Source organism: Oryctolagus cuniculus, chromosome 4, assembly GCF_964237555.1.
Source record: "Oryctolagus cuniculus chromosome 4, mOryCun1.1, whole genome shotgun sequence".
In the NCBI taxonomy this organism is placed as follows: Eukaryota; Metazoa; Chordata; class Mammalia; order Lagomorpha; family Leporidae; genus Oryctolagus; species Oryctolagus cuniculus.
In genome coordinates, this window is record NC_091435.1 from 20850990 (window position 1) to 20870006 (window position 19017).

A 19017-nucleotide genomic window follows, 5' to 3' on the forward strand; every position below is an offset into this window, starting at 1 on the left:
TGAATTCCATTCCCAGCATTTCATCAATCCCTTTGTCTTCACATTCTAATATGAGTTGTTCTTGTGTTCCTTATGAAGCATGATATTTTCTTCCTTATTCTTGTTTCTTGAATTTCTATGTTTATTTTTAGGTACTTGTATATGTATTTGTTTTTTTTTCTCTGATAATTTTTCTCTTTCTACTATTCCTCTGTGGGTGAGTGGATTGTCTGCTCTTTCAGTGAATACTCATATGCATGTGCATGATGTGGCCAGGGACCTCTATTCAGTACTCCAGTGTGGGGAGAGTATTTGGAGTGACACCCAATTTGGGTGTGGTAGATCTCTCTTTTTTTCTTATTTATTAGAGGGGAAGATTTTATCAGCTGTTGTTGTATTCGTGCCCTCACTTCCTCTCTTGCAAAGTAATTAATGCATCGGGGCTAGCTCACAGTGGGTGCAATACTCATCCATACTGTCACAGGAATCACACTAAGGATCCATGCAGTTCTCAGTGTGAGCATGGATCCTGCCACAATGACCCAGCCCAGGCAATCAGGGAGCTCTGAGCATGTGGATCCACCCACTGGGACTGCCCAGAGTCCAAGCCACACCCTATGCTCTCCAATGCAGTCACAGTGTTTCCACAGTCTAAGCTCATAAGGTATCCATAGACATGGGGTACTAAGGATGTATTCTGCTCTGCCAGTCTGTTCTGTGCACAGAGAGTTGGAGATGCTCCCAGAACCAGCTGCCTGTTGTTGCTCTGCCTAGGTTGTTTGAGCCCCAGAGTATGCGATATGTTGGGAGGCTTGGGCTATCTCACAGTCCTACAGGTATGTCCATCCCTGTCAATCCTCCCAGCCAGACTCTGGTGTCTCCTCTCGGCTGGTTGATGAGCACATGGACACAAGCAGGTGCAATTGCTGTTACATATGTCCAAAATAGCATCAGCTCTCTCTTAGCCAGTTGTAGGCCACCATTTTTGGGGAAATGGGGCAAGAGAAGCATGCCCATTTTTTCCCTCTATGTTTGCAGGTACCTTGTCCCCCAGAAGGCTCCAGTCTGGACTCATGCTAGGCTCTCCCTGCAGCTATATGACCAGTAGCTTGGGCTGCTGCAGTCTGTCCGAATCTTACACTTCAAAGTTGGCACTGAGGCTCTTGGCTCCTGGGGTCCTGTGTTGTGTCTGTGGTTGTGCTATGCACCGACTCCTTCCATATAGATCCAGTGTCCCTTTTCTTTCTATGGAGTTCTCACTGAATTTTTCTTCTTAATTCTTCGCTGAGTTTGCACTCTCTCTACTTTTTTTGAACTGTCTTCCTCTATCCTAGAGCAGTAAGCTCCCTCCCTATTCTGCCATCTTGGAATTTCCTTCACATTCTTTTTAAATGATGACTATATTTCTCTGTTTCTTTGTGTAGCACATCCTTGAGAATCATTTGTAAGGCTGTGTGAATGGTGACAAATTCTTTCAATATCTGTTTTTGAAAGTGTTTACTTCACCTTCATTTATAAATGAAAACTTGGCTGATTCAAGTTTTCTTGGTTGGCAGTTTCTTTATTTTAGTGCTTGGACCAACTCTCCCCTTTCTCTCCTAGGCTGTAGGGTTTCTGAAGAGAAATCAGCTGTTATTTTTACAAGGGATCCTCTGAAGGTAATCTCATTTCTCTCCTGCACATTTTAGAATATTTTCTTTATGTTTTACTGTTGAAAGTTTGCTAAATAATATTGTGATGAAGATCTTTTCTAATTATGTCTATTCAGAATTCTATGTGCTTCCTGTACTTTGATGTCCCATTTTTCCCCTCCAAATTAGGGAACTTTTCTGCTATTATTTTACTGAATAGGCCTTCTTACCCATTTGCTCTTTCTTTTTTTTTTAACTTTTATTTAATGAATATAGATTTCCAAAGTATAGCTTATGGATTACATTGGCTCCCCCCCATAACTTCCCTCCCACCCGCAACCCTCCCCTTTCCCGCTCTCTCTCCCCTTCCATTCACATCAAGATTCATTTTCAATTTTCTTTATATACAGAAGATTAGTTTAGTATACATTATGTAAAGATTTCAACAGCTTGCACCCACATAGAAACACAAAGTGAAAAATACTGTTTGAGTACTCATTATAGCATTAAATCTCAATGTACATCACATTAAGGACAGAGATCCTACATGAGGAGTAAGTGCACAGTGACTCCTGTTGTTGACTTAACAAATTGACACTTTTGTTTATGGCATCAGTAATCTCCCTATGCTCCAGTCCTGAATTTCCAAGGCTATGGAAGCCTTTTGAGTTCGCCAACTCTGATCTTATTTAGACAAAATCATAGTCAAAGTGGAAGTTCTCTCCTCCCTTCAGAGAAAGGTACCTCCTTCTTAGAAGACCTGTTCTTTCCGCTGGGATCTTATTCACAGAGATCCTTCATTTAGGTCCTTTTTTTTTTTCTACCCATTCACTCTTTCAGCATCTTCAGGAACTCCTAATACACAAATTTTCACAAATGCTTAGCCATTTGATATTAATCCACAAACCTTGAACCCTATTTTCAGTTTTTCAAATTTTTTCTTCTTTTTTGTTTGATGGAGATATTTCCGAAGATTTGTCTAGTAGCTCCAATATTCTTTCTTTTGCCTTATCAAATCTGTTTATGAAGCTTTCCACTGAATTTTTTATTTGACTTATTTAATTCTTCATTTCTAGTATTTCAATTTAATTTCTCTTCAATATTTCTATCTGTCAGCAAAAATTTTCATTCACATTATGTACATATTTGTTTATATCATGAATTTTTCTGTGTTTCTAAGTAATTTTATGATCATTCTTTTGAATTTTTTGCAGGCACTTCATCAATCTCTGTGTTCACATCTTAATATTGAAGTGTTGTATTCCTTTTGGGGAGTCATTGTCTTTCTTTTTCTTGTTGTAGCTCCATTTATTGTTAGTAATTTGTGGAAATACTTAGTTTTCTCCTCTGAAAGCTTTTATCTTTGAACTAAGCCTCTGTGGCTTCATGGAGTGTCTGCTCCTTCAGTGGATATCCAGGGGCATGTGCTGGGTGTGGCCACAGGGCTCTAGTCAGTGCTTAAGGATGGATTGAGAATCCAGGGTGACATCCAAGTTGGGCATGATAGATAATCTCTATTGTCACCAAGGGGTGGGTATGATCATGTTTTGTGGCTTGGAAACAGCCTCACCTCCTCTGTTCCAAGATGATCAATGCCTGGGTTAGCCCCCAGTGTCTACAATGCCCACTTATTCCGGTGCTTGAACTGCAAAAAGCATCAGTGTGGTCCTCAGTGTGAGCATGGAACCCTCATCAATGACCCGCTATAAGCAACCAGGGTGCTCTGTTCTTCTAGGGTCAGACACAGTGATTGCCCAGAGACTCAGAAACATGCCTTGCCCTATTGTGCTGTGAAGAATTCCTTCTGTCATATCACATTAGGGTCCTACAGTCACAGGGTACAGAAAGTCCACCTCCAGCCCTGCAAATCTTCCTAAACCCTGGAGAGAGCTGAGAAATTCACAGAGCCAGCTGCTTATCAGTGCGTTGCCTTAGCAGTTCAGTATGGGTGCTAGTGATAGAGTGAGGGTAGTGGAACACCTAACTGTCCCAAATGGGTGCCCAGTGCCCTGATAATCTTCCAGGACAGACTTGAAGTCAGTATGGATTTATCCATGTGAGAAAATCCCTTAGTTGCTTGCACCTACAAGCTCTCTAATGGCCCTAAGATGACACTTCCTCCCTGTTAGTCACTGGTCACTCTTGTGGCAGCTTGAGGGAAAGAAATGTGCTTTTTTTTCATCAGGTTGGTAGGTAGCCTGCCCCTCACTAGGGCTGCAGTCCTTGAATCAAAGTCAGTGTCATACACAAGATTCTCCTTCAGGCAATATCACCAGTGAGATGGGCTGATATTGTGAGCTCTCATCATGCCTTCAGCAGCTGGCATCTTCTCTAGCTACTGGCTGCAGAAGTTGCAGATAATGTCCCTTCATGCTGCTGTGTGTTTGTACCATCCACCTTGCTCCACAGTGTTTCTTCTTTCTGCAGAAATTCCACTTCAACCTTCTCTCCAACTCTCCCCTGGGAATGTACTTCCTCCATTTTTGTTCTGTTATCTTCACCTAGTCCAAATCAGCATTTTCCCTATTTGGCCACCTTGGCATACCCATGATCATTTTAATAAAGCCATTAATAAAAACCATTTCTGTTTTGTGTAACACAGTGTACTTCCCAAGTTGTCAAGAGTTTATTGAGGCACGAGGAATATAAACTGGAAATGCCAAGTGGAGGAAAAAAATTGAGTGTTTTTTAAAGATTTATTTATTTATTTGAAAGGCAGAGAGAGAGAGACTCCCCCCCATTCATTATTTCACTTCTCAAGTACCCACACAGCCAGGACTGGACTAAGGCAACACCAGGAACCATGGGTTTTATCCAGATCTCTAATATGGTTGGCAGGTCCCCAAGCACTTTGACCACCTTCTGCTGCTTTCCCAGATGTATTAGCAGGGAGCTGGATAAGAAGTGGAGTGGCTGGGACCTAAAGTTTAACATGCATGGAATCCCAGTGCTGCTGGCGGTGGCTTAACTCTGTGCCACAGCACCTGTCCCTCTGTGTTCTATTCTAGTTCCATACATATGCAGCTATTTTTGTTTCTTCACATATGTTTTATGAACTAATCTTTTCATAGGCAATTGGCTATGGTCCTCTGTATATGTGGATTCTGCATTCATGGATGCAACCAAGATTTGTTTTTCTTCTCATTGTTCTATCAGCAAAATAGTATAACAACTTGTTAAATAGTAATTATACCATATTAGGTATTATAAGTAATCTAGATATGATTTTAACATATATAGGAGGATATGCATGACTTCTATGTAACTACTATGCATTTTATGTAAGGGATTTGAGCATCAAATTTTGATTTCTGCAGGGTGCGGAAGGGGATTCTGGAGTCATTCCCTCAGAGAAACTGAGGGAAGACTGTATATTACTTATTGTCATGCATTTCCAGATTCTATGAAGAGGTTAATATTTTTCCATTTCTGTGAATTGCAATTGACATTTCAATGAGCGGAGCTAGTGCAGGAACTAAAATGAAAAGCCAAATTTCTGTCCTTTTCCCCCTTTCATGCTTGTTCTCTTGGTAACTGGGGAACTGTACTTGTTTTTTTTCTGCAAAAAATATGTTTATCTGAATTGATATGACTTTCTCTCAGCAGAAATATTATTTTTCTCCAATGTATAATCTTGGTATCTGGTGTGTGATAATGAATGAAGGATCCTAGATGAAGTTGTCCATCAAGTGAATGATTAAAGTTTTCTTTAGTTAGTTAGTAACTATAAACCAAGCCTCAAAGCATTTCTTAAAAAATAGCCTACTTCATTAAATAATAATGAAAAATTACAAAAAGAAAACAAGCATTTGAAATTTGGTGCATTGGCATACAGACACTTTATATTTTGCTATAAGCCCTTTAAAGTTAGTGCATCCTTATTTTTGTCACTATGCCACAGACTTATGTTTCTCATCCTAAATTATGATTTTTCTCTGTCCTTTTATGATAGTTAAAGCACTACACAAGGACAGCTTATTGGATAAAAAATAGCATTCAGGATTTGTAAATCTCCAAAGCAAATACTCTACAAGGTAATTCACTACATGTAGTCTTATATGTGGAATTTGGAACTTTAATTTAATTTTTGTTTAGAAGAAGAGTGAGAAACTCAATGAATTGCAGTTCATTATTTTCTTACTAATTGGTAAGACCCCTCTGCCTTTGTCTAATCAACATGAGGTTGTTTTCTGATTCATTTTCTTCCACTGTCCTTGGTTAGGCTTGGTATTAAATTTATAAAAACTCCAGAGCCTAAGTTTCAACTTACATTTTATGAACAAAAGTTCCATGAAGGGGGCCGGCGCCAAGGCGCACTAGGTTAATCCTCCCCTGTGGTGCTGGCATCCCAAATGGGCACTGGATTCTTGTCCTGGTTGCTCCTCTTTCAGTCCAGCTTTCTGCTGTGGCCTGGGAAAGCAGTGGAAGATGGCCCAAGTGCTTGGGCCCCTGCACCGCGTGGGAGACCAGGAAGAGACACCTGGCTTCAGATCGGCATAGCTCTGGGCATTGAGGCTATTTGGGGGGTGAATCATTGGATGGAAGACCTTTCTCTCTGTCTCTCTCTCTCTCACTGTCTGTTACTCTACCTGGCAAATAAAAAAAAAAGTCCCATGAAGATGTGGCCAAAGCCATTTGTACTTTGATTTGTATTTTCTAACATAGGTCTTATTGGCTTGATAATTCCATATTTTTTAAATGATATCAAAGTTAGGATTAATTTTTCATGCATCATTTAGTTCAGATATACTCTTTTGAAGATAATTAGATCATATCCTCCATTTTAAAAATTTATATTTATTTCATTTGAAAGAGAGACAGAAAGAAAAAGAGTCATACAAAAAGAATTTTCTTTCATTCATTGGTTAAGTTTTTAGATGGCTGCAATAACCAGGGCTGGGGCAGGCTATACTCAAGAGACTGGAACTCCATCTCGGTATCCCATGTGAGTGACAGGAACTCAAGAGCATGAGCCTCTATTGCCTCAACAGAATGTGCATTAGCAGGAAACTAGACTGGAAGCAGAAAGAGGAAGGAACCCAAGCACTCTGATACGGGAAGGGCTGTCTCAATGCTACAACTTAACTACTGCATCAAATGTCAGTTTCTACTCTCTTCCCCCATTTGTTTCCTCCTCCTCATCCTCGTCCTCTCCCTCGTCTTCCTCCTCCTCATCCTCCTCTTCCTCCTCCTACTCTCCTTACTCTTCCTCCTCCTCCTCTTCTTCTTTTTCTTCCTCTTTCTCCTTCTCCTCCTCCTTCTTCAATACCTTGTTTCTTGTATTTCCTCTGTCAAACTGGCTCATTCTGATTTTTGTATAATCATTACTTCACTCCTCATTTTTCTAAAAGGTTCATATTATTTATATTTGAAAGGGAGAGAGAGAGAGAGAGAGAGAGAGAGAGAGAGAGAGAGAGAGAAACTTCTCTATGCCACTAGGGCCGTGGCAGGGCCATGTTGAAGTCAGGATCCCAGAACTCCATCCAGGTCTCCTATGTGGTTGTAAAGTGCCAGTGAGCTATGGCTTGATCAGAGTCATTCCATTTTGTCCTTGTCTTGGGTGTCCTCTATTTTTCCTAACCAGTTGCACAACTGCTATCTATTCAAAAACTAATCTTGTAAGAATGTTACCTGTAAAACTTGTTTACATTAAGTTCTGGGAAATGTGTTCGATGCCCCTGAGATAAGTGTAAGCTTGCTAGTTCTAGCTTCTGTAACAAATGCTTGGCTAAATACAAGTTTTGTAATTAACTTCCAACAAGATGTGTTCTTTGCCTTTATAAGCTCACCCCTGAGCTCAGTCAGGGCTACATGATTTGGAGAGCACATGCCTCCTTGTAGTGGCCAGCTTTAAATAAGGACTTCATAATTTGGCCCTGAGATTTTGGTGTCTTCTGTAACTCATTCTTCCAAATATAACAATTGACAGAGTCACAAGCACTTGAGTCATCTTCAGCTGCTTCCCCATGCACATTAGCAGGGAGCTGGATCAGAAGCAGAGCATTTGGTACTCTTACGGTGCTCATATGGGATGCTGACATCATAGGCAGCAAGTTAACTTGCTGCATCACAATGCCAATCTCTGCTCCCATTCTTGCTTGAAGTCAACAGACTTGGTCCTGCTTCCCTCTGTAGCCTGGGCCTTTAAGTTCTTTCTCTTTCATACTGAGTTTTGAAGTGGATTTGTTCACTTACATTCTTGCTTATCTAGGACATTCTCTCTCCTTTTAAACAGGGAGTATTTTTTCAGCATTGAACTCCACTAACCATCTCTCCTCATGCTCCTCTTCCTTACTCATGTTTTTTACATTTTAAGGAACATTATTTAATTGTGTTACTACAAATTGAAAGTATTCATTTTTAATTTTTCCTTAATGCCTGTTTTCAAAAATTAAAACATCTGTACTTATCTTTTTATGAGAAATTCTCTTTGGCTGAACTACTTCATGTCATATTAATAGCTCTGTGTATATTTTAATTAGATATTTAGTAATTTTTGTAATAGTCCTTTACCTCAGGTACTCTGAACAGTAAAATGAAGCTCAGACAAAGCTAAAAAAAATCACTATTGCAGCAAAGCCGATAAGAGTTCCCAGGTTTTGTCTTTTCAACTATGCCTCTATTTGTTTCCCATACTCATCCATCTTTCCCTCATTAACTTACAAATCGGTATTAAATGAGACAGAAAAATAAAAATTAGTCTCAGGAAGATGGAGCAAGAATGTGGCTCAGTAGGATGCTTCAGTGATCTCTCCACAGAGAAACTGATTTGAACAGCCATTCATGCTTCATGTCCTTCAGAAGAGCTAAGGCAGCCAGGTGAGAGACCACAGTGCCTGATTTTGGTATAATAATGAGGAAAGATGAATTGAAGATGACAGAAGGAGCAAATTGTGTTGCACTCCTTTCAGCTCCAGGTAATGCAGCCTAGAGAGTTCTTATCTATACACTTGAGGAACAGTGGTCTTTCAACCTATTTGTTGATTTGTTTATTTAGTGGGGGATTAAGGTTGTAATTATTGAGTAAATTGAAAGTATGTCATCATAAAAATTAGAAGAAAAATAATAAAGGAAGCATGAGGAAAGGTGAGGACAAAGTTAGGATGGGAATTATCATTGTGTTCTTATAACTATATATATGAAATACATGAAAGTTGTTCCCTTTATATTTAAAAGGTCATTTATGCACTTGTTTGAATGAAAGAGTAATGCATGAAGAAAGATAGAGAGCAAGAGAGGGAGAGAGTTCATTTACCAATGTACAGGTTCATAACAACTGTGTCTGGGCCAGGGTGAAGCCAGGAACTAAGAACTCCATCTATGTCTCTCACGTGGGTAGCAAATATTCCAGTACTTGGGTCATCATCAGCTGTTTCACAGGTACATTAACAGGGAGTTAGTACACAAAATAGCCACAGTAATCTTGAAAAATTATGCAAAACTGGAGACAGCATATCATATTTCAAGACATAAAATAGAGCTACAAATCAGCATGGCACTGACACAAATAAAGACACCTAGACCAATGGAATAGGATACAATTCCACAAAATCTACCCATCTATAATCCACTGATTTTTTTTACAATGGTTCTAAAATACATGCTGGAGAAGACTGTATTGTCAATAAATGGTGCTGGGAATACTGGATATCTTTGCACAAAAGAGTCACACTTGACCACCTACCTCTCTCATTTCATAAAAATATCAGCACAACATGTACAAAAGATGTAAATGCAAATTCAAGACATGAAACTAAACTATAAAACCACTAAAAGAAAAACCAAGGAATGACTTTAAGACAGTATTTATACACATTGGGTTAGGATTCATCCACAAAAAATGAAATTCTTAAATCTGCAGCCAAATGAATGGGACTAGAGATTATAAAGTTTAGTGAAATAATTCAGACATAGAAAATTCTCAGACATAGAAGTTAAAAAAATATAATTTATCATCCTGGACAATTGCCCCACAGTGTAGCACTGACCAGAGTGCACTAACCACAGCCAGAGCATGTCTCTGAGTATTCACTGAAAAAGCAGACACTCCACAAAGCCACAGAGTTGTACTTCAAATATAAAAGCCATCAGAGGAGAAAATCATCAAGTATTTTCAAATGCCTAAAAATAAATGCAGAAATTCAAGAAATAAGAACAAGGAAAACACCGTGATTCCCCCCAAAGAATACAACAATACTTCAATATTAGAACATGAAGATATTGATGAAATGCCTGAAAAGGAATTCAAAAGATTAATTATAGGATTACTCATAAGCAGTAAGAAGCTAATTCATGCACTAAAGAAATCCATACATGACATGGAAGAAAGTTTTCCTATCTAAGAGAAAATAAATAATTATAATTAGAGAATAAATAAATCAAATTGAAACAAAATTAAACAAGTTCAGAGAAATGAAGTTTTTTTAAAAATAAACAAAAATGATACATAATTGGCCCAACTAATCAAAAAAAGAGGGAGAAGACCCAAATCTATAAAATACAAGATGAAAATGGAGATATAATAACAAATACCATTGAAATAAAAAAGAATCATCAGGAATTATTATAAAGAGCTATATGCCAACAATTTGGAAAATCTAGAATAAATAGATAAATCCCTGGACACATACTCTCTATCAATATTGATCATGAAGACATAGAAAACCTAAAAAGGCCAATAACCAGACAATGAAAACATCCATAATAAAGACTCCCCAACAAAAAAAGCCAAGAGCAGGAGGTTTCATAGCTGAATTCGACCAGACATTTAAAGAAGAACTAATTCCAATTTTTATTAAGCTCTTCAAAAGAGTATTAAGGGAGGGAATCCTCCCAAACCAATTCTATGACACAGGCATCACATTAATTTCTAAACCAGAAAAAGATACAACAGAGAAAGAGAACTATAGACAAATATCCTTGATGAACATAGATGCAAAAATCACAACAAAATACTAGCTAATCAAATCTAACTACACATCAGAAAGATCATTCTCCCAGATGAAGTAGGATTTATCCCTGGCATGCAGGGATATTTCAACATTTGCAAATCAATAAATGTGATATTTCACATTAACAAATGGAAGAATAAAAATCATAATTATCTGAATGCATTCATAGGAAGCATTTGATAAAATGCTATGTTTTTTATTTTGAAAACTCTAAGAAATTTGGTATAGCAGGAATACTCCACAACACAATCATGGCAACATTAATGAATGGGGAAATAGTGGAAGCATTTTCACTAAGGTCTGGAACTGGACAAAGGTGCCCATTTTAAGCCTTGCTATTTATTATAGTTCTTGAAGTTTTAGCAAAAGTCATTAGACAAGGAAAAAAATCAAAGAGATACAAATTGGAAAGGAGGAAATAAAACGATTACCATTTGTAGATGACATGATTCTACATATAGGGGAACCAAAGACTCAACTAGCAGACTATTGGAACTCATAAAAGACTTTGATAAAATGGCAGGATATAAAATTAACACAAAAAAATCAATAGCGTTTTTATACACAGACAATACCTTAGCTTATACTGAACTTCTAAGATCAATCCCATTCACAACTGCTATAGAAAAAGTCAAATTTCTTGGAACACATTTACCCAATAAAGTGAAAGATCTCTATGTTGAAAAACTTCAATACTCCACTCTCAGAAACAGACAGATCAACAGGACAGAAGATCAACAAGGAGACAGTAGATTTAAATGACACTATAGCCCAAATGGATCTAACAGATATATACAGAACTTTCAATCCTACAGCTAAAGATTTTACATTCTTCTCAGCAGTACATGGAACCTTCTCTAGGATTGACCAATACTAGGCTATAAACCAAGTCTCAGCAAATTCAAAAGAATTAGAATCATACCATGCAGCTTCTCAGGCTATAAAGGAATGAAGTTGGAAATTAGCAACTCAGGAATCCCTAGAGCATACACAAACACATGGAGATTGAACAACATGCTCCTGAATGAACAATGGGTCATAGAAGAAATTAAAAGAGAAATCAACAATTTTCTGGAAGTAAATGAGGATAACAGCACAACATACCAAAACTTATGGGACGCAGCAAAAGCAGTGTTAAGAGAAAGTTTATGTCAATAGGTGCCTAAATCAAGAAATTGGAAAGGCACCAAATACATGAGCTTTCAATTCACCTCAAGGATCTAGAAAATCTACAGCAAACCAGACCCAAATCTAGTAGGAGAAGAGAAATAATTAAAATCAGAGAAGAAATCAACAGGATTGAATCAAGAAAAACATTCCAAAAAATCAGCCAAACGAGGAGCTGGTTTTTTGAAAAAATAAACAAAATTGACACCCCATTGGCCCAACTAACTAAAAAAAGAAGGGAAAAGACCCAAATCAATAAAATCCGGGATAAAAACGGAAATGTAACAACAGACACTACAGAAATAAAAAGAATCATCAGAAATTACTACAAGGACTTGTATGCCAGCAAACAGGGAAACCTATCAGAAATGGATAGATTCCTGGACACATGCAACCTACCTAAATTGAACCAGGAAGACATAGAAAACCTAAACAGACCCATAACTGAGACAGAAATTGAAACAGTAATAAAGGCCCTCCCAACAAAGAAAAGCCCAGGACCAGATGGATTCCCTGCTGAATTCTACCAGACATTTAAAGAAGAACTGACTCCAATTCTTCTCAAACTATTCAGAATAATTGAAAAAGAGGGAGTCCTCCCAAATTCTTTCTATGAAGCCAGCATCACCTTAATTCCTAAGCTGGAAAAAGATGCAGCATTGAAAGAGAACTACAGACCAATATCCCTGATGAACATAGATGCAAAAGTCCTCAATAAAATTCTCGCCAATAGAATGCAACAACACATCAGAAAGATCATCCACCCAGACCAAGTGGGATTTATCCCTAGTATGCAGGGATGGTTCAATGTGTGCAAAACAATCAATGTGATACACCACATTAACAGACTGCAGAATAAAAACCATATGATTATCTCAATAGATGCAGAAAAAGCATTTGACAAAATACAACACACTTTAATGATGAAAACTCTAAGCAAACTGGGTTTGGAAGGAACATTCCTCAATGCAATCAAAGCAATCTATGAAAAACCCACAGCCAACATCCTATTGAATGGGGAAAAGTTGGAAGCATTTCCACTGAGATCTGGTACCAGACAGGGATGCCCACTCTCACCACTGCTATTCAATATAGTTCTGGAAGTTCTAGCTAGAGCTATTAGGCAAGAAAAAGAAATTCAAGGGATACAAATTGGGAAGGAAGAACTCAAACTATCCCTCTTTGCAGATGATATGATTCTTTATTTAGGGGACCCAAAGAACTCTACTAAGAGACTATTGGAACTCATAGAAGATTTTGGCAAAGTAGCAGGGTATAAAATCAATGCACAAAAATCAACAGCCTTTGTATACACAAGTAATGCCAGGGCTGAGGAAGAACTTCTAAGATCATCCCATTCACAATAGCTACAAAAACAATCAAATACCTTGGAATAAACTTAACCAAGGACGTTATGGATCTCTATGATGAAAATTACAAAACCTTAAAGAAAGAAATAGAAGAGGATACCAAGAAATGGAAAAATCTTCCATGCTCATGGATTGGAAGAATCAATATCATCAAAATGTCCATTCTCCCCAAAGCAATTTATAGATTCAATGCAATACCAATCAAGATACCGAAGACCTTCTTCTCAGATCTGGAGAAAATGGTGCTGAAATTCATATGGAGACACAGGAGACCTCGAATAGCTAAAGCAATCTTGTACAACAAAAACAAAGCCGGAGGCATCACAATACCAGATTTCAGGACATACTACAGGGCAGTTGTAATCAAAACAGCATGGTACTGGTACAAAAACAGATGGATAGACCAATGGAAAAGAATTGAAAAACCAGAAATCAATCCAAACAGCTACAGCCAACTCAGATTTGATCAAGGATCCAAAACCAATCCCTGGAGTAAGGACAGTCTATTCAATAAATGGTGCTGGAAAAAATGGATTTCCACATGCAGAATCATGAAGCAAGACCCCTACCTTTCACCTTACACAAATATTCACTCAACATGGATTAAAGACCTAAATCTATGACCTGACACCATCAAATTATTAGAGAGCATTGGAAAAACCCTGCAAGATATAGGTACCGGCAATGACATCTTGGAAAACACCCCAGAAGCCCAGGCAGTCAAAGCCAAAATTAACATTTGGGATTGCATCAAATTGAGAAGTTTCTGTACTGCAAAAGAAACAGTCAGGAAAGTGAAGAGGCAACCGACAGAATGGGAAAATATATTTGCAAACTATGCAACTGATAAAGGGTTGATAACCAGAATCTACAAAGAATTCAAGAAACTCCACAACGTCAAAACCAACAACCCACTTAAGAGATGGGCCAAGGACCTCAATAGACATTTTTCAAAAGAGGAAATCCAAATGGCCAACAGACACATGAAAAATGTTCAAGATCACTAGCAATCAGGGAAATGCAAATCAAAACCACAATGAGGTTCCACCTCACCCCAGTTAGAATGGCTCACATTCAGAAATCTACCAACAATAGATGCTGGAGAGGATGTGGGGAAAAAGGGACACTAACCCACTGTTGGTGGGAATGCAAACTGGTTAAGCCACTATGGAAGTCAGTTTGGAGATTCCTCAGAAACCTGAATATAACCCTACCATTCAACCCAGCCATCCCACTCCTTGGAATTTACCCAAAGGAAATGAAATTGACGAACAAAAAAGATGTCTGCACATTAATGTTTATTGCAGCTCAATTCACATTAGCTAAGACCTGGAACCAACCCAAATGCCCATCAACAGTAGACTGGATAAAGAAATTTTGGGACATGTACTCTATAGAATACTATACAGCAGTCAAAAACAACGAAACCCGGTCATTTGCCACAAGATGGAGGAATTTGGAAAACATCATGCTGAGTGAATTAAGCCAGTCCCAAAGGGACAAATATCATATGTTCTCCCTGATCAGCAACAACTAACTGAGCACCAAAGGGGAAACTTGTTGAAGTGAAATGGACACTATGAGAAACAGTGACTTGATCAGCTCTTGTCCTGACGGTTGATGTACAATGTAATACTTTATCCATTTTAGTATTTTTTTGTTCTAGTACCATTGGTTGAACCCTGTAATTAACACACAATTATTCTTAGGTGTTTAAATTTTAACTGAAAAGTGATCCCTGTTAGGAATTTGGAAAACATTATGCAGAGTGAAATAAGCCAACCCCATAGGGACAAATACCACTTGTTCTCCTTGATAGGTGACAACTAACTGAGCACCAGAAAGGAAACCTGTTAAAGTGAAATGAACACTATGAGAAATGGTGACTTGATCAGCCCTCACCGTGACTGTTGATGAACAACTTAATATGTTATCCCTCTTAGTATTTTTTTCTTTGTTCTACTTAATACTTTTGGTTGAATACTGTAATCAACACACAATTATTCTTAAGTGCTGAAACTTAACTGAAAAGTGATCACTGTTAAATATAAGAGTGGGAATAAGAGAGGGAAGAGATGTGCAATTTGGGACATGCTCAAGCTGACTTACCTCAAACGGTAGAGTTGGAAACATACCAGGGGATTCCAATTCAATCCCATCAAGGTGACATGTACCAATGCCATGTCACTAGTCCCAGTGATCAATTTCTGTTCACAATTGATCATAATGATAGGACTAAGAACCAAAGGAATCACATAGAGAAGACTAGTGTCTGCAAATACCAGCTGATAGAATAAAAAAGGGAGAGAATGATCCAACATGGGAAGTGAGATACACAGCAGACTCATAGAATGGCAGATGTCCTAAACAGCACTCTGGCCTCAGAATCAGCCCATAAGGCATGCGGATCCTGCTGAAAAGCCCATGAGAGTATTTCAGGCATGGAAAGCCAAGACACTCTGGGGGAAAAAAAAAAAAAAACCTAAATGAAAGATCTCTGCGAGTGAGATCCCAGTGGAAAGAATGTGTCATCAAAGAAGGAGGTACGTTTCTCTGAAGGGAGGAGAGAACTTCCACTTTGACTACGACCTTGTCTAAATAGGATCAGAGTCGGTGAACTCAGGGGGCTTCCATAGCCTTGGCAGCTCATGACAAGAGCCTAGGGTGATTACTGATGCCATAAACAAGAGTGTCAATTTGTTAAGTCAACAACACGAGTCACTGTGCACTTACTCCTCATGTAGGATCTTTGTCCTTAGTGTGCTGTACATTGAGATTTAATGCTATAACTAGTACTCAAACAGTATTTTTCAGTTTATTTTTCTGTGTGGGAGCAAACTGTTGAAATCTTTATTTAATGTATACTAAATTGATCTTCTGTATATAAAGAGAAATGAAAATGAATCTTGATGTGAATGGAAGGGGAGAGGGAGTGAGAAAGGGGAGGGTTGCGGGTGGGAGGGACGTTATGGGGGGCGGAAACCATTGTAATCCATAAGCTGTACTTTGGAAATTTATATTCATTAAATAAAAGTTAAAAATAAAAAAAAAAATAAAAAAAAGAAAATTACAAAACATTGAAGAAAGAAACAGAAGACACAAAAATAGAAAAGCCTTCCATGTTTGTGGACTGGAATTATTAGTATCATTAAAAGTCCATATTACCACAACAATTGACAGATTCAATGCAATCCCTATCAAAATACCAAGGACATTCATCTCAGATCTAGGAAAAGTGATACTAAAATTGATATGGAACCATATCAAATAGCTAAAGTAATATTACACAGCAAAAACAATGCCAGAGGCATCACAATATCAGAATTCGAGAAACACTAAAGTGCAATTACAATCAAAACATTCTAGTACTGCACAAAAATAGACATGTAGACCATTGGAACAAAATAGAAACTCCTGAAAGCAATCCACATATCGATAACCAACTTATCTTTGACGAAAAAGCTAAATTTAATCTGTGGTGAAAGGATTGCCTCTTCAATAAATGGTGCTGGGAAAATTGGATCTCCACATCCAGGAGTATAAAACAAAGCCCCTACCTTACACCTTACAGAAAAATCCACTCAAAATTGGTCATGGGTTTAAATCTCTGACCCAATACCAACAAATTACTAGAGGAGAACTTTGAGAAAATTCTTTAAGACATTGACATTGGCAAAGCCTCTTTGGAAAAGATCACAAAAGCACAATCAATCAAAGCCTAAATAGAAAAATGGAATTGCACCAGCTTAGAAACTTCTTCCTTGCGGTGAAACACACATGAAAGTGAAGATACAACCACAAGAATGGGAGGAAATATTTGCAAACCATGAAACTGATGAAGGATTAATATCTAGAATATCTAAAAAGCTCAGGAAACTCAACAACAACAAAACAATCCAGTTAAGAAATGTTCAAAGGACTCGAACAGGCATTTTTCAAAACAGCAAATTCATATGGTAACAGACACATGAAAAAATTCTCAGGATTACTAGCCATCAGGGAAATACAAATCAAAATCACAATGAAGTTTCACCTCATCCCTGTTAGTACGGCTCTCATACAGAAATCAATAAATAATAAATGCTGGCAAGGATGTGGGGGGAAAAGTACACTAATCCACTGTTGGTAAGTATGTAAATTTGTGCAGTCATTATAGAAGATAGTATGGAAATACCTCAGAATCTGAAAATAGATCTACTATATGATTCAGCAATACCTCTTCTGGGAATTCAACAAGGAAAAATGAAATCAGCAGATTTATTTGTAACTGCATGTTTATTACAACTCAATTCACAATACCTAAGATATGGAATCAACTGAGATGTCCATCACCTGATAACTGGATAATAAATCATTGTTTGCGTGTGTGTGTGTATATTTATATATATATATATGTATATATATTACTCAACTTTAAAATTAATAAACTTTTGTCTTTTCAACAAAATGGATGCAACTTGAAAGCATTATACTCAGTGAAATAAGCTGGTCCCAAGAAGACAAATACGAAATATTTCCCCTGATCTGTGGTAACTAATACAGCACCAAAATGTCATGTATAGGAGTGAAGTTGACATTGTGAGCATCAATGCTTTCTTACAGCCCTTAACTCTACCTTTGAGGAACAGTGTTTTTTTCTTCTTATTATTATTTGTTGAACTTTTTACTTAGTGTAGGGTTAATCTGATGAGTATAAAGTAAACTGAAAGTTGGTCATTGTAAATATTATGAGATGGGATAGGAGAAGAAGGAGGAGGATAGGTGGGAGAAAGAGTAGGATGGAAAGTATCACTATGTTCCCAAATTTGTATATATGAAATAAATGAAATTTGCACAACTTAAATAAAAGAAAAAAATTTTAAAAAAACCATAATTGACTCTTCCTCAGCCGGCGCTCAACCAGGAGAAGCCATGTTCAGCTCGAGCGCCAAGATCGTGAAGCCCAACGGTGAAAAGCTGGATGAGTTCGAGTCGGGGATCTCCCAGGCGCTCCTGGAGCTGGAGATGAACTCAGACCTCAAGGCTCAACTAAGGGAGCTGAACATCACGGCTGCCAAGGAAATCGAAGTTGGCGGTGGCCGGAAAGCTATCATCATCTTTGTTCCCGTTCCTCAACTAAAATCCTTCCAGAAAATTCAAGTCCGGCTAGTTCGTGAGCTGGAGAAAAAGTTTAGCGGGAAGCACATTGTCTTTATTGCTCAGAGGAGGATTCTGCCTAAGCCAACTTGAAAAAGCCGTAGGAAAAATAAGCAGAAGCGCCCTAGGAGCCGCACTCTGACAGCCGTGCACGATGCAATCCTTGAGGACTTAGTCTTCCCAAGTGAAATCGTGGGCAAGAGAATCCGTGTGAAACTGGATGGCAGCCGGCTCATAAAGGTCCATCTGGACAAAGCACAGCAGAATAACGTGGAACACAAGGTGGAAACTTTCTCTGGTGTGTATAAGAAGCTCACAGGCAAGGATGTTAATTTTGAGTTCCCAGAGTTCCAGTTGTAAACAAAAATGACTAAATAAAAGATGCTTCACGGTAAAAAAAAAAAACAAAAAACAAAAAACAAAAAACAAAAAAAACAAACCCATAATTGAAGGAGAGAGGAAAGGAACATCTTTATTTTTTTCAACATTTCAACTAGTTGCCTGATTATAGGTCATGGATCTGCATCAGTGAATTTGGATTTTTCATGGAGTTCAAGTCTCAGTTGGAGAAGTCACCCCAAGTAACGAATAGTATGTATTTTCCTCCTCAGTTTCTCTTTAGTCTCTTCATGTCTTGATAGCATTGACAATGTGAAGATTTTTTCTTAAGTTAGAGGTCATTAATTATGTTTTAAATCTATGTGTTTGAAACAAAAGGAGGAGAATGAGAGTGAGAGTGTGTGTGCATTAGAAAGTGGGGGGAGAGAGAGAGAGAGAGAGAGA

General features: G+C 38.0%; 1 pseudogene; it reads left to right on the forward strand.

Annotated features, from left to right (window-relative positions):
* Nucleotides 1-17978: 17978 nt before the first annotated feature.
* On the forward strand, nt 17979-18673 carry LOC100356472 (small ribosomal subunit protein eS7-like; annotated as a pseudogene).
* Nucleotides 18674-19017: the final 344 nt, after the last annotated feature.